The sequence below is a fragment of the Streptopelia decaocto genome (assembly GCF_964273445.1).
Source record: "Streptopelia decaocto genome assembly, chromosome: 2".
NCBI classification, from domain to species: Eukaryota; Metazoa; Chordata; class Aves; order Columbiformes; family Columbidae; genus Streptopelia; species Streptopelia decaocto.
The window spans coordinates 128657880-128672332 of record NC_138655.1 but is presented as its reverse complement, the minus strand read 5'-3'; positions in this window follow the sequence as shown (position 1 = coordinate 128672332).

Sequence of the window (14453 nt, the reverse complement as noted above, 5' to 3'; positions counted from 1 at the left end):
AGAATAGGCAGGTGACAAAAAGGGATCATGAAGACCTCTGTTAGTTAATCGCTTGGAGATATCTTGCAGCAAAAGGCAGCAAATCAAATGTGCCTCATTTATTTTTGACAGCTGTTAGCATTTGCAAAGTCACAGAAAATATTAAAGTCATAGGAGAGATAATGAAAGCACAAAGGCCTAATGTGATTTTCTTCAAGGTTGTTGTCAATTGCTTATGAAACCAGCACTGTCGCATCCGATAGAAAGCAGCAGATGTTTGCTGTCTCCTTTGTACACACAGATGTGGTTCTGCTCATCAGGTACATTTAGAACCTAGAAGGACTTGGCACTACTCACAGGGATTCAGTATGAAGTATCTGCAGGTTCTTCACTCCTAATTTGTAGAAATATATTTAAAATGTAAGATAATACAGTTGTAATGATATGGCTAAAATGAACATAATTGTGGCAACTATTTAATGCTGGATTAAGGTATAGGATTATTAAATACATTAATTTGCCTAACAGAAAAGTTACTGTTTTCTGCCTACTGGAAGATGTCATGCCTTTGCTAGATGCACGTTCTCAGCAATCCATGCTCCCATAATTGCACCTTTAGTCACCGTCACCGAAAGATGGCAGATGGCCTGTCTCTCAGTAAAGATATGAGATACTGAGTGACTGGGACATGACTCATATTTCTAAAAATTATTTTGCAAAATATCTTACAAGGTATCACATCCTGTAGTGGTCAGCACTGAAATGTCAACATCTGTGGTTTGAACTTGGTTTGACTTCTGCCGCATTTCAGTTGTCTGTGCTATTGTGCCAATGCTGAACACTGTCATGGTCCTGGGGTCCCCTAGCTGTCCCCAGGAAGGTGCCAATGCTCAGGGCTGTCCCACTGCCTGGCTGGGGTGGTGGGGCAGGTCTTGCCTGCAAAGTCCTGCCCTGCTGCCTCTGGGTAGCTCCTGTGGTCCTGGACCTCAGGGAGCACCCAGCCCCCATGGTGTCCTGGCAATTACTGCATATTGACTATTAAAATTTATTGCACTATTTAGTTTTATAAATAATAAAAAATAACTACAGCTTGCAAAATAAATAAGCTAAGAGTGTGTGCTGCTTTTGGCTGGGATAGGGTTAATTTTCTTCATGGTAGCTAGTATGAGGCTATGTTTTGAATTTGTACTGAAAACGGTGTTGATAACACAGGGATATTTTTCTTATTGCTGAATGGTGCTTACACAGAGTCAAGGTCTTCTCTGCTTCTCACACCACCCCACCAGCAAGGAGGCTGGAGGTACACAAGAAGTTGGGAGGAGACAGAGCCAGGACAGCTTACACCAGCTGACCGAAGGCATATTCCATACCATATGATTTCATGCCTAACATGTAAAGCTGGAGGAAGAAGAAAGAAGGGGAAGGATGTTTGGAGTGATGGCATTTGTCTTCCCAAGTAACAGTTACATGTGATGCTTTCCCAGAGCTGGCAGGACACCTGCCTGCCCATGGGAAGCAGTGAATGAATTCCTTGTTTTGTTATGCGTGCATGCATGACTTTCGTTTTACCTATTGAGTTGTTCTTGTCTCAACCCATGAGTTTTCTCACTTCTACCCTTCCAATTCCCTTCTCCCTGGGGGAGAGTGAGCGAGTGGCTGTGTGGTGCTTAGTTGCCAGCTGGGGTTAAACCACAACAGAGTGTTTTCCAATGCGCTATCCTGGCCTTACTTATGTGTGTGTGTATGTGTCTTTGCTGAATTTTCTGAATTACAGTGAGAAAAAAGAACAATTTACAGCAGTTCTTCGTTACTTGTGCCAATTAGTCCGTTTCTAGAAAGGCCATTACTATGACAAAAGGATGCATAAAGGCATTTAAGAGAGATCACTTAAGAGGTTATCTCTCTTAAAACCTCTTGTTCCTTGTATCCTACACGGGGACCTCCATGAGACATAGTCTGTCATACGTGTTATTTATACAAAGCCCAGAATAGTGGAGCCTGAGCGCTGGCAGCCTTTTGTCACTGAACAAAATGCTAAATAAAATGTTACACCCTCTTGGAAATCAAACTGGGAAAAGAGCATCATTATGCTACTGCTTAAACCACTGGTACTGTGTGCAGAAAGATGTGGAAACAGGCAAGAGGGTGGATCTAAAGTATGGAGTAGCTTACATGAGGGTTTGGACTAAGGCCTGTAAGAGTACAGCCAGCAAAGCAAACACAAACAAGAAATGTTGGGGTTTTTTTACTGTTTCTCGTAACACAGATCATATGACATAAGTGGCAATTAATAAAATTATCAGACAGTAAATTGCCCCAAGCAGAGAATGAGTACATTGTGGAGATCTAAAGTGAGAATGGGTTTCAAAAGGAATTTGATGAATTCATAGGAAATAGACTCAGCGAGAGATGATGAACATGATGGCCCAGATGCAACCTCTGGCAAGGGGTGACCATGTGCTGTGCATTGCCAAAAGCTGGAAGAGCTCAGCAGAAGAAGTATCCTGCCCTGCTCCTTATGCTCTTTCCTTCAATACTGGAAATAAGTATATGTAAGTAATGACATAGTCTTGTTTATAGGCTGCAGTGAACCAAATACTAAATAATAATAGCTGGAAGTCCACAGTGAGTATGTGAAGTAGATCTTTTTTCTGGTCAAGCTCTAGTGGGACACTTCCTTGCAGAACCTGCCACAGGAAGCTTCACATAGAGGCAAAGTGCTGTGAAACCCAGGTGACTGCTAGAAGCAAAATATCTGAAATCGATCACCACTTGGGATTAATTCCAAAGGTTTTTCAGACCCCCCGCTGTGACATATAACTATTTCCTGCACCACTAAAGAAATCTTTCACTTCCTTTTGTGTGTGAATTTTCATAGAAATTGTAAGTTGTTTCTTAGACAAATGGGATGCTTGAGTCAGTCCTGTATCATTTTCTTTACCAGCAAAATGGAATTTGTTGGGCTTTTCGGAAAGAGGGAGGCATAATTTTGGTAGCTCTTCCATGAGATCTTCTGTATCACTGGTTGAAAGGATCAGAATCACACCAAATAAAAGACCAGCAAAACTGCCCATTGTAGACCAAGAAGTGTATTTCTGGCTCTAGCTGTGATGACAGTTGTTTAGAATTTAGCTATTGCATTTAAAAAATCAGTATAACATCATATACAAATGCAGTTTATAAATAGACACATTTGGGGAAGTGTCTTTACTCATCATTTATCCAGGGCATATGGACTAGTATGATGATAAACTCAGTACATGCACATTCAGGATCTCTGGTTAGGCTGAGTGTTTGCCTGATTCAGCATAGCATGCTTTAATAATGTAATTCAATTCTTCCTCATTTTTAATGTTATTTCAGCCCGTTAACATAATTTGGTGAGCTATTATAGTTGTTACAGCTGCTAGTTTTGCCCTTAATACTGATTTCACTTATGACCTCAGTCAGAACTAGATTTAAAGTTTGAGATGATGTAAGTGAATAAGGATTATTAGATTTATTCATATGGCAATTTAAATAAGAAACTGCCTGGCTTAGAATGAATGGTAAATGAAAAATGCATGTGATTTATAGACCTGTCCATTTTAAAGATTTATACATAGAGTAGGATGATTAAGTAAGAGACAGACCTGATTATATGAAATGTGTAATTTTTGTAATGCAATATTGGAAGCAAGCTGCTAAACAGCACCAGCATAACAATGATTGCCCAAACAGCTTTTATTACAATATTACTGTACAGCTGGTATGCAGACATGTAAACACAAGCAGCAGGCCCCTGACCATTTCTTTTCCTTGACGATTGGTAGATGGTGTTATGTTCCCATGAAAAGCATCTTCCCCTCTCAGTGACTGCAGTACCATCTCCCATATGCAGGTTGTGGGACTGCAGTGCCGTCCAGGTTTTGTCTACCACTTCCATTTAAGAGTAGAGTTTTCCTCTGTGCCTCTGCTTTCCTATGCTCAAGTACTTCCAAGGCTGCATGCCAGGATTACTGACCTTCTTCCATCAAACTTTCCTCTATCAGAAATATGTAGAGATTTCTGAGACTTGGCAGAAGCAATTATGCCTCTCCCATAGGACATGAGAAGGTCCAGATGTATCATCACAGAAACCACAGGACCAGCAAAAATCCTTCCACTCTTCTACAACACACCAGAAAGAACAAGCTCTTCCTTTGCTCTCCATCAAGCATGAAGGAAAAAAAAAAAAAAAATAATGTATTTCCTTTCATAGGTTTTAAGGCTGGAAGAAGCTGTTGTAATTATTTAGTCTCCCAACCTGTATAATGCAAGCTGCAGACCTCCATTCAGCAGTTCCAGCCATCTTCTCCTTTAGTTCAGGACTGGATGAAGTCCTCTAGCTCACCATTAATACAGTAAAAGGCTTTGTGAACAACACAGTCGAATGATGCTTTAACACCCCTGCCTCAGAGCATTGCTACAACCTGTTGTGTCTCCTAAGGCACTATCTGATCACATAAGAATAAAATAGCAATACTAGTTGCAGTTATTGTGGCATTTTTGTGCATATAGATGCAGAGATTTGAAGACCACATGGCAAACATACATACACCCTGTGTAAGGATACTAAGCTCTGCCATTCTGCATGAATTAATACACTTTTTATGAGAAAGCTTAACAAATGTGTTCCAAACCAGGGGGTCTTCCATAACATAATTTGCATGAAACAGAATTGACTCAGAAAATTTTAATCTAAATCCCAATCTGATTTGTATAAAGTAATTTAATTTCCTCCCTAGTAGTTATATGGATTTTATCAATTATACCAATTAAATTGTCAAGCAGATTTATTGACCAGTCATCTACAAGACACTTTCCTTGATGTACTATTCTTATATCATCAACTGATCAAGCATGTCTAGTCTTAGTTTTTGGTGTCATTATGTGCAGCTGAATACTCAAAAGATAAGGTTCTAATAAATGAGGGGTGTGAACCAAATTGTGAAATGGGGATGGAAAGCTTCTTATTTTGAATTGCAGACACAAAATTACAGGTAACAGCAGATGCAATGAATTTAAATGTTTAGCTGCCCTACATGGAAAACACGCATTTGATTTCTGACCTCAGAGTTGGGTCTTAGTTAGAGATCTCCATGCTAATAGCTATTATCTAAATGTAATTATTCTTGCAAAAATGCACATCCAGTTAATTTCAAATATAAAAGCTGAGGCATAAAATTAAAGATTGGTTTTGAACTTGGAAATTCAGTACGTTGGATTTTCTCTATTGCTTGGGTTCTAGACAAGTGGTAAATCTTCCTGAAATAACCCTATTATCCATCTTGAATAATTTCATTATTAAAATACATTTTAATTTGTCAGAACAGACTACTAGAATCAGACATCTTGCTTCCATTGAGTGAGTCACAGTACAAGTTCTGATTTCATTGTAACCTTTTCTTAATTTCCTTCTACAAGTTTGCCAAGAAAATGAGAACAATACTGGAAAAATATAAAGGGTGAGTGTCACGAGGATGGAATCAACCTCTTCTCAGTGACAACCAATGATAAGACAAGGGCCAGTGGGTACAAACTGGAACACAGGAGGTTCCACTTAAATATGAGAGGAAGCTTCTTCACAGTGTGGGTGACAGAGCACTGGAACAGGCTGCCCAGGGGGGTTGTGGAGTCTCCTTCTCTGGAGACATTCAAAACCCGCCTGGACACATTCCTGTGTAACCTCATCTAGGTGCTCCTGCTCCAGCAGGGGGATTGGACTAGATGATCTTTCGAGGTCCCTTCCAATCCCTAACATTCTGTGATTCTGTGAAAAAGTGTCAAGAAATTACTGATCTTTGTAGTCAAGGAAAAAGGAGAAGTATGTAGTTGCTCAGTAAGGGGATTGCTGTGAAGAAGATTCAAAAGTCTAAAGAAAAAGGCAAATGCAAATAATGAATTTGATGTCCACTGGAGTGTTTGGGTCCCCGTTTGTTTATTGTGGCTAGAGAAGGCACAATGGCACACAGCCTCCTCTCCCATTAGGGGTTCGGAGAATGGGCACCATAGCCCATAGCATGTTTGGTCTCCTAGAACAGTCTTCTAGAACTAAAGGAGTTTTCAGAAATACTAGGCACCCAGCATAAATAAGAGCAGACAGAGTTGTCTACCATCAATAAAACTAAGCCTTGTGGTGCTGGTTGCAGGGAACCACAAGTCTGGTGGTTGGTGTTTTCTCCTATTACAATTAAACCTAAGATTTTGCTTTTCACTAATGACATAAGAAGCTTGAATTTTTGGTCCATGCTTACACTCTAGTCCTAAAATATTTTGAGAAGTTTGTAAAAAGCAATAAATTGCATGAGATGGTAAACAGAGCTGACATGTGAAAGACAAAGATCTTTTGGAAAGAAAATAACTTGTTGAAGCATCGAAGAGCCTCTTGGACTATTTCAGAAATACTTGGCTACATGCATAATCTTGGTATTTTTGGCAAGCCTGACTGTGAATGAATGCTTTAGCCAATAGTTCTTTGTCACTCCAGTGAACGATGTCATTAAAGATATTTCATGATGAATATGAAAGATAAATAACAGCTGGCTATGTCAGTGCAAAATACAGACCAAATGCACCTCCTTAAATGCTTGATGGCTCAGGACTGTTGCTCTGTCACATTTACCCTTTCCCATTCTGCAGCCATGGTCCCTCCTTTTCTTCTTTGAAATCCCCAACATTTCTTCAGCCCTCATGTACATTTTAAAAATGAGGAATAAGGGAACCAAAAGGTTAACACACAAGCAAACAGTGTGAGAGAAATTTCTTCTTTGGACAGGTAGCTGCTTGCTGACTGTGAGAACAGTTCTGCTAGAGCCCAGGACAGCAGATACAGCTCTGGCCAGGACTATGCTGAGGGCAACAGCCCGAGTGTAGAGCTGCATTAAACCATGCTAAGCAGGATAGGAAATAAGATAAAAAGTTGATCCCAGAGTAATGGTTTCCCTTCATAGGACTTCAGCCACCAGTCTGGTCTCCAGTGTGGAGTAGCTGTTTTGCTCATGAAGCACCTGAAGCTGATGGGTGGAAGTGTGCAGGGCAGCGAGAAGTCACTCTTGCCCCAAAACAGAAGAGAGCCGTGGTAACACATATATTCCATATGACTCCCTCCACTTTGCCATCTGCTTTGCACTGCTGAAGGAGCAGAGGTACCTTTGGGCCTGCACTGGGGCACAATGCAGCCATGATATTGTGGAATTAATGACTGTTTTCATCCCGTCTAGGAATCCTCTATATATTTCAAGTTGCAGAAACTTAAAGTGGCAGACAGGCAGTGACTCCATCTCCCTTGCTCCTGAGTCAGATATCTCACTTTGTGTGAAGCAGCAATGTGTTCACTGGTTAGTTTTGTGATGCTTTCCTACTGAATTGCAGGGGCAGAGAACCAAAGCCTACATGCCAAAATGCAGGCAGCAACTGAGGTCTTGTCATGCAGAAACCCAGGCACTGCACCAGGGACAGCAGAATCAAAAATGTCATTAAACTAGCTGGAGGGTGCCCCACCAGAAAAATAATACTTGTCATTATAAAAACAACACTGTAGCACCCTGAATTTTAGGGAATATTATTTTTTATCTACAGCAATTGAATAGTCTGGGTTTGATTTCTAGCCTTTGCTACTTGACCTAGCTGTAATTACCCAGGACTGTGATTTAAGGAGACAGTATCTCATTCCTTTCTCCACATCTAAGAGTAGCTAAAAAAAAAGCATATATTATTTAAAATGGAGTCAAGAACATACTGGTATAATCTGAATGTTCCCAGGAGAAGATACGGCAGAGAAGAAAGGACCATTAGTAAATTAACTCTTTCATCAGGTGGGTCAGCATCTGACATGGTGGGAGAAGGAAAGCGAGGTCAGGAGTAAGGTCCTTATCTTGGCCATGAGAACCTACTCCAGGAAAAGACTGACAGATCTCATTCACTCCCAAAGTGATGTGAGGGGTATGAGTTGGCAGCAATACACATCTTGTGCTCTGACAGCTCCTTTTGGCCACGAGCATTGGTGATGTTGCCTTTTGGGCAGCAGAGCTGGCACCACCCAGCAGTGTCTGCTCCCTGCACCCACTCACAGTCCCAAAAGGGACATTTCCTTTTTTGTTGCCTCCTGTGAAGACCCATGCTATTCAGACATATAAAAAGCTCCCTACCAGGTGATGAATAAAAAGGCCTGAGTTTGAAACGGTGTCAAGTTTTCATTAACATTTCTTTCCTTTAACTCTTTAAAGAAGGACAAAGGTTTTGAGAAGTGCCTAAGAAAGTAGTGGTTCTACTTTAATTATGGGATTCAAAATCAATTTTATACTCAGGAATAACTTTTACTCTATTTATTCTGTGGGTTCAATACACACTGAGACAGAGGAGAGTGGTTCAGCCAACATAGCATTGGCACATAAATGCAGGTAGCAGCCTCTGTCACTAGCAGACCCTGGGGGCTTTCTTGACTCTTCAAATATTATTGTTGTTGCTAGTGTCATCATCCTTGTTGGTATTTTAGCAACAGAACCAAATTAAGGGTTTTAAAAGAAATATGAGGTACAGGATCCCAGCAGATATAAGGGGTTTTAGCTTTTTATTTAGGTGTGCATAGCTGGTGCCTTCCAACATGTTCATCACTTGGAGGAAGTGGTGCAGATGCTTTGCAGAAGGTTTTCAGTCTGGCAATAGTGAATTGTGTTGTGTAAGTCATCCCGACCATAAAGGATGCCAGGGGAGAAGACAAGAAGATGCTTGAAAGAAACTGATACTGATGCTGAAAACATATGACAAAACAGATTACAAAAAAAAAGAGATGCTACCCAAACAGTGTCCAGGTAAACACAGCATTAGCAATGCCTCTGTTTGCAAACAGCTTCCAAGAGAAAAGGCAGTATGATACACACCCAGCTTCAGCATACATCGAGTCTAATCATAGTGCATATCCAGTCATTGCGAAGGTGGCAGCTGTTGTGCTAATTTAGATCAATACAACATCTTCTAACTTTCCCACCCTTCCTCTGGAAGCATCCCAAAGACAAATGAGTGGGGTACAGTGCATTGTTGGCACACAGCAACCTAGTATGAGACATCCATGAGCCATGTAGATTTTGGATATCAAAAAGGAAAAAAGATACAGAAAGAGATTTAGGAACTTTCAAAACATTTTAAAGATACAGTTATGAGAATTTCTAAGCACTAATAGGCACTGAGGTAAGTTTCAAAAATTGGTTCAGGCAGGTAGCAATTATATAAATGCAACTTGAGTAAGGAACCTCAGAGATGAAATATTTTTTTATATGGCATAACAAAATATTTTCTGACAGATGTAGATTTCTAAATGCCTAAGAATCAATCTTTTGAACTGGCATAGGCCCCTGCCTAGGAGAAACTCCCACATTCCAGTTGAAATCTTCAGCCTAAGATAAACTCCTAAAATTGCTAAATCATTTAAGACTGAAGTAAGTTTCAGAGCTACATAATTCTTTCTGTTTCAGCAAATCCCCCCAAGTCAAAACCTATTTGTCACTTAGCTGTGAACTCCATTGCCGGTTGGATACTATATTTCTAAATGCTGTGTCTGTAAAATACAACACAATCTCCCCTTTCACCTTGCACTATCTTGCCTTTCTACCCTGGGTTTCTACAGTCTTAGTGACAAATTGTTCCTGGCATACCACTGCAACTATAAGTAAAAAGAACCCAAATATAAAAAATATTAATTTCTTCCAAGAGCTTTAGATGTACCTCAAACAGATCTTGAAAACACCAAGTGCTTTTTTTCTATTTTCCTCTGCTTTGGTAGCTAGTAGCCAACAGTAGCTCAGCACTTCGGGTTAGCAAGATTATCAAGATCTTGGCTGTCTGCAACAAGTCAGGACCTCTTATCCCATCACATATCCTTGGATCCCACAGATGTTACTAGTATGTGACAGCTTCAACTGAAAAATAAATGGAAATGTATTCCCTTCTACTGGTAAGTGTTAGCCATGTGTAGTAAGCAATGGTTTTTGTCCTCTTCCCTTCCCAGTTCCCAAATATATCTGACTCATTCCTGCTACCTGTATCAAATGGTTTTAATTTCTGTATTTTGGTATATTTTATTCTGTTTGTGACTGTTTAGGGAGTTTTCTCCTTGCATTTTTTTTTTTTTCATCTTCTCTTCCTCGTCTTTCAGCTCGTGTCCCTGCTGGGGTTTTTGCTGTAGTCTTTTGGCTTGGGGTGTTGGGTTCTGTTTTTTTAAATGGAAGGATCAATGGCTTCTCATTTATCACCCTCTTCAGGAAGAAGGCAAGTGTTCCTGAGGTCACAACTGTTATTTCCACCAGCCCTGCGCTCCGAGTGCATGTCTGTACGTGTGTGCAGTCTTTAGCTTTGGCACACGCCATTGTGCCTGTGTTGGTAGGAGGAATTCCTGCTGAGCAGCGGCCTCAGCTGGTCCCCAGCTACTATCTGAAGAAGGAAGAAAGCATTAAGGCACAGATTCAAGCACCCATCTGCACAGGGCTGCTACCAACTGTCCTATCACTGATACCCACTGTTGTAATAAAAAGATGCTCACAGGAGAACAAAGGATGGATTTTCCTGAGCTGAGGTAACTGAGCCGGGGCAAATGGCCTTCCCTTGGAGGATGGAGAGGCAGCTGCATCCTCCCCAGGCACACCTCAGAGAAGGTAATGCTGGACTTGGGATGTCTGCTATTTTTTATCTGTATGTCAAGGAGGGGAAATGATATTTTCCTGGTCTTAAAAGGAATTGACATTTACTTTCTTTTCTCCAGATGGCAGAGAGAAATACACTAAGTAGGTGGGCAGGGGTTTGGGTCAAAAGAGAAAACCTGGGCCCATCACTTTTCTATGGGAGACTGCTGAGCATACGCAAAGTGCCAGCAGGAGTGGGGCAGTTCGGGCAGGGGTTTGGAGGAGAGTTGGCAGCTTGTTTCAGTTGTCAGGATGAATCCATGGGATAGACTGCAAAAAGCAAGTGAGCTGCAGCTTCACATCACTTCTTGTTGCATGCTTAGCTAGCTGAATCTGTGAATGGGTGGCTTGATGTTCAACGACAAAGCTTTTTACTTTTTCAATATCTTGAACATAAGGTCTTTCTCCGTTGAAACATAAGTGACTTCCCACCCCTGAGTAAATATATATATCTGTATATATCTCTTGCAAGGGGATGTACTGGGAGACAAGGCATGAAAACACCTACATGTTACAGACCTGTTTAGGCGGATTTCATGAGCCACTCTCCCATAATCTGTGTCCAGCTCTGTAAACCACGGCTTTGGCAGCACTAATGCAGCTATTTCAGAGCCCTGCCAAAGGATTTGCAGTAAGAGCTTAATAAGATACATCATCCATCCAGTATTTACACGATGATTCACCTGCATAGTATCTGTGTATCTGACATAAAGGAGAGCTGATTCAAGCCATGCAATAAAAGTGTGACATGTAGAAATGTAGGTCCCAGATGTGTGATCACCTTGTGCCATTTGGTCCAGAATATGTCAGATCTGGCCACTATAGTTTCATTCTTTTTTTCTCCTTTCTGACCACACAAACACCTTTAATGAATTACATTTATTCAAAGCACAGAGCAAAAATTTGACAAAAAAGTAGCAAAGCAAATATTTTTTTCTATTTGTTTTAAAGTTAATACTGCTAGGACTGGTAACTGAAGCCCCTTACCCATAGAAGGATTTGCAAGACAGTGGTTAAAACCAGTACTAGTTGTAGGATCTCTCATGCTGCAAGAAATATGAAAGTAAGATTATAACAGGGGCAGCCATGAGGAAAACAATTCAAATGTTACTACTTGGTCACACACAGAGTGACAAGATAATGGAATGGTGGGAAACCAGACAGATAATAAAGTAGGAAAATGATCACAGTCTAAAATTAGGTGACAAATTCTTGACATTAGTGTGTTTGTAACTGACAGTACTCGCCTGCTCTGAACAAGGGTCTGAACTTAAACACTGACATCATTGTAGATAGATGCTGCAAGCTCTTCTACTCCATCACTTAGCTTCCACCATAAACACTTATGCTAAAAAATCCATTTCTCCTTTTCAGTACTGGCATGAAGCACAAAGGCATTCTGGGGAGCGATGCACCCATCTAACACAGCAGAATCAATACCAAGTAATTGAGTAACACATTTATTAAAGCTGATGTTAATGCTTCTCTGAGAGAAGATTATCTATGAATTGCTTACCTTGATTAAAATTATGTCCCACAAGAAGCAGGTTTATAAATTGAAATAATCAGAAATGATGCATGAAATGTCCCATGGAATAAGCCTTGCCGATGTGTTATTAAAACAAAATAAATTCTTATCAGAATTTAGCAGAAAGGAAAAGAATGAATGGCTGTTTACTAGACTCACTGGATGTAAGACTAGCAGAGTACTTGAAACTATCAGGAGACTTCTCTGGAATAAATTAGTACAGATGTATTTAGGAGCTGTAAACAGCTGAGATGTAACCTGACCTTACCTGTAGCTTTATATACAGATACATATGCACACTTCATTGCCTGGTAATCCTGAGCAGGAGTCTGGTGAAAACACCATGGTGTGGCATAGGGACCAACACTCCTTTCCTTTTGAGTAACTCAGGAGAAACTCTGTGAAGTTACTCTTTTGCAAATTGAGGTAAAAAAAGAAGAAAGAGGCATTCTTTTTTTCATTGTAGCATTTTTCACAGAATCAGATCAATCTTTTAGTTAGGAGTAGGGAAGTTGGTTGTCTCTTTTCCTTCATCAATGAGCTGCCAGAGCAGAGTGAACGGATATAAACTGTGACATTTGCTGTTCTGCTGAGCTTGATTAGGAGGTCTGCAGACATCTCTTGTTTAAGGGGTTCAAGCTAAAAGAAGCATTCACACTACAACATCATTTATGTAGTGATCTTTGTGTTGATTTATTGGTAAACACACAGAGAAATAATACTGACTTTGCTGGTGAGGATGAGGGGCTGACTGCCTTTGTGGACAGACAGAGTGTCTGACATGCAAACCAGCCACAGCTTGGAGAAGAGAAGGCTGCTTACAAATATCTCAAGGATGGGTGGCAAGAAGATGGGACCAGACTCTTTTCAGTAGTGCGCAATGATAGGATGAGGGGCAATGGGCACAGACTGAAGCATAGGAGGTTCCGTCTGAATATGAGGAGAAATTTCTTTACTCTGAGGGTGCCAGAGCACTGGAACAGGCTGCCCAGAGAGGTTGTGGAGTTTCCTTCTCTGGAGACTTTCAAACCTGCCTGGACACATTCCTGTGTGATCTGTTCTGGGAGAACCTGCTCTAGCAGGTGGGTTGGACTAGATGATCTCCAGAGGTCACCTCCAACTACAACCATTCTGTGATTCTGTGATTGTCTGAGGGAGGGCACACAAGCTCCCTGGCACCCACATCTCCTCTGTGGGACACTGCTAACTGAGCTCATCCTCTTTCATTTTTGTTTGAGCACAGGATTTTAATGCTCTGAATCCTAACAACATTCTAAATCTACCACCATAACCTCTCTTCTGAGTGAAAGTTGTCTTTGATTTAAGGTAGCTGGGCCAGCCTGACAGAGGTTTCCATCCCTCTTGTGGCCTGTATATGCTGCTGAGTATCTTAAGGAACATGACTCAAAACTCAGTTCAGATGAAAAGCTGACAGCTAAAAGCAACTGCAACAGTACGGAGCCTCTGTACCCCTTAACCCTTTAAAACCCACCATCTTGTTAAAGGAAAAGACTAAGCTATTAAATGGTTCTCTTTAATGTACATCATAGTGGCCTGCAGTGGCCAGAAAGAGGCTCTTGTCTCCCTTGAGGAATGGGACATACCAAGTGCTGTGTCAGGCTGTCACACGGCAGCTCTGCTTCAGGTAGTGCTGGAGGTACACTGGGCATTGTCACTGAAAATATAAAGGAAAAACAATGTTTTCTAGCCCACAGATGTGTCCAACCACGTGTCTTCTCCCACAGCATGTCCACCAGCACCTTCAAACACACGGCCCTTTTCTTCTCCATTTCTTGCAAGAAAGTCTATAGGCTATATTCAATTGTCATATATTTTCTCATAGTTAGAAGACTTAATCAACAAGCTTAAAAACTAAGTGCAAAGATTTTGGTTGTGCTGAAAAAAAAAAAGGGTTAATGCCAATGAACAATGTGGAATGTAAAGACTCGTGTCAAATGTCTGTCATGGTATTCAAGCAGTGAATTACAGAGTGTAAATGTATTTAGCCTAAACCACATTTCATTTCTTCTTGCAACAGCAAAATCAACATTGTTACCTTCAGTTACATTTCCACTTTAAAAACCAGAGATCTTACTCTGGCATAGAAAAAATAAAAGTGACAATGGAAGACTGTATCAGATTCCAGTTTATTTGGATGTTTTTTAAAGACAACTGTTATTTTACTGGAATTCAAGAAACAAGGTGCAAGAAAATGCTGGGACTATTGTAACGCACCCATTGGATAGTATCAC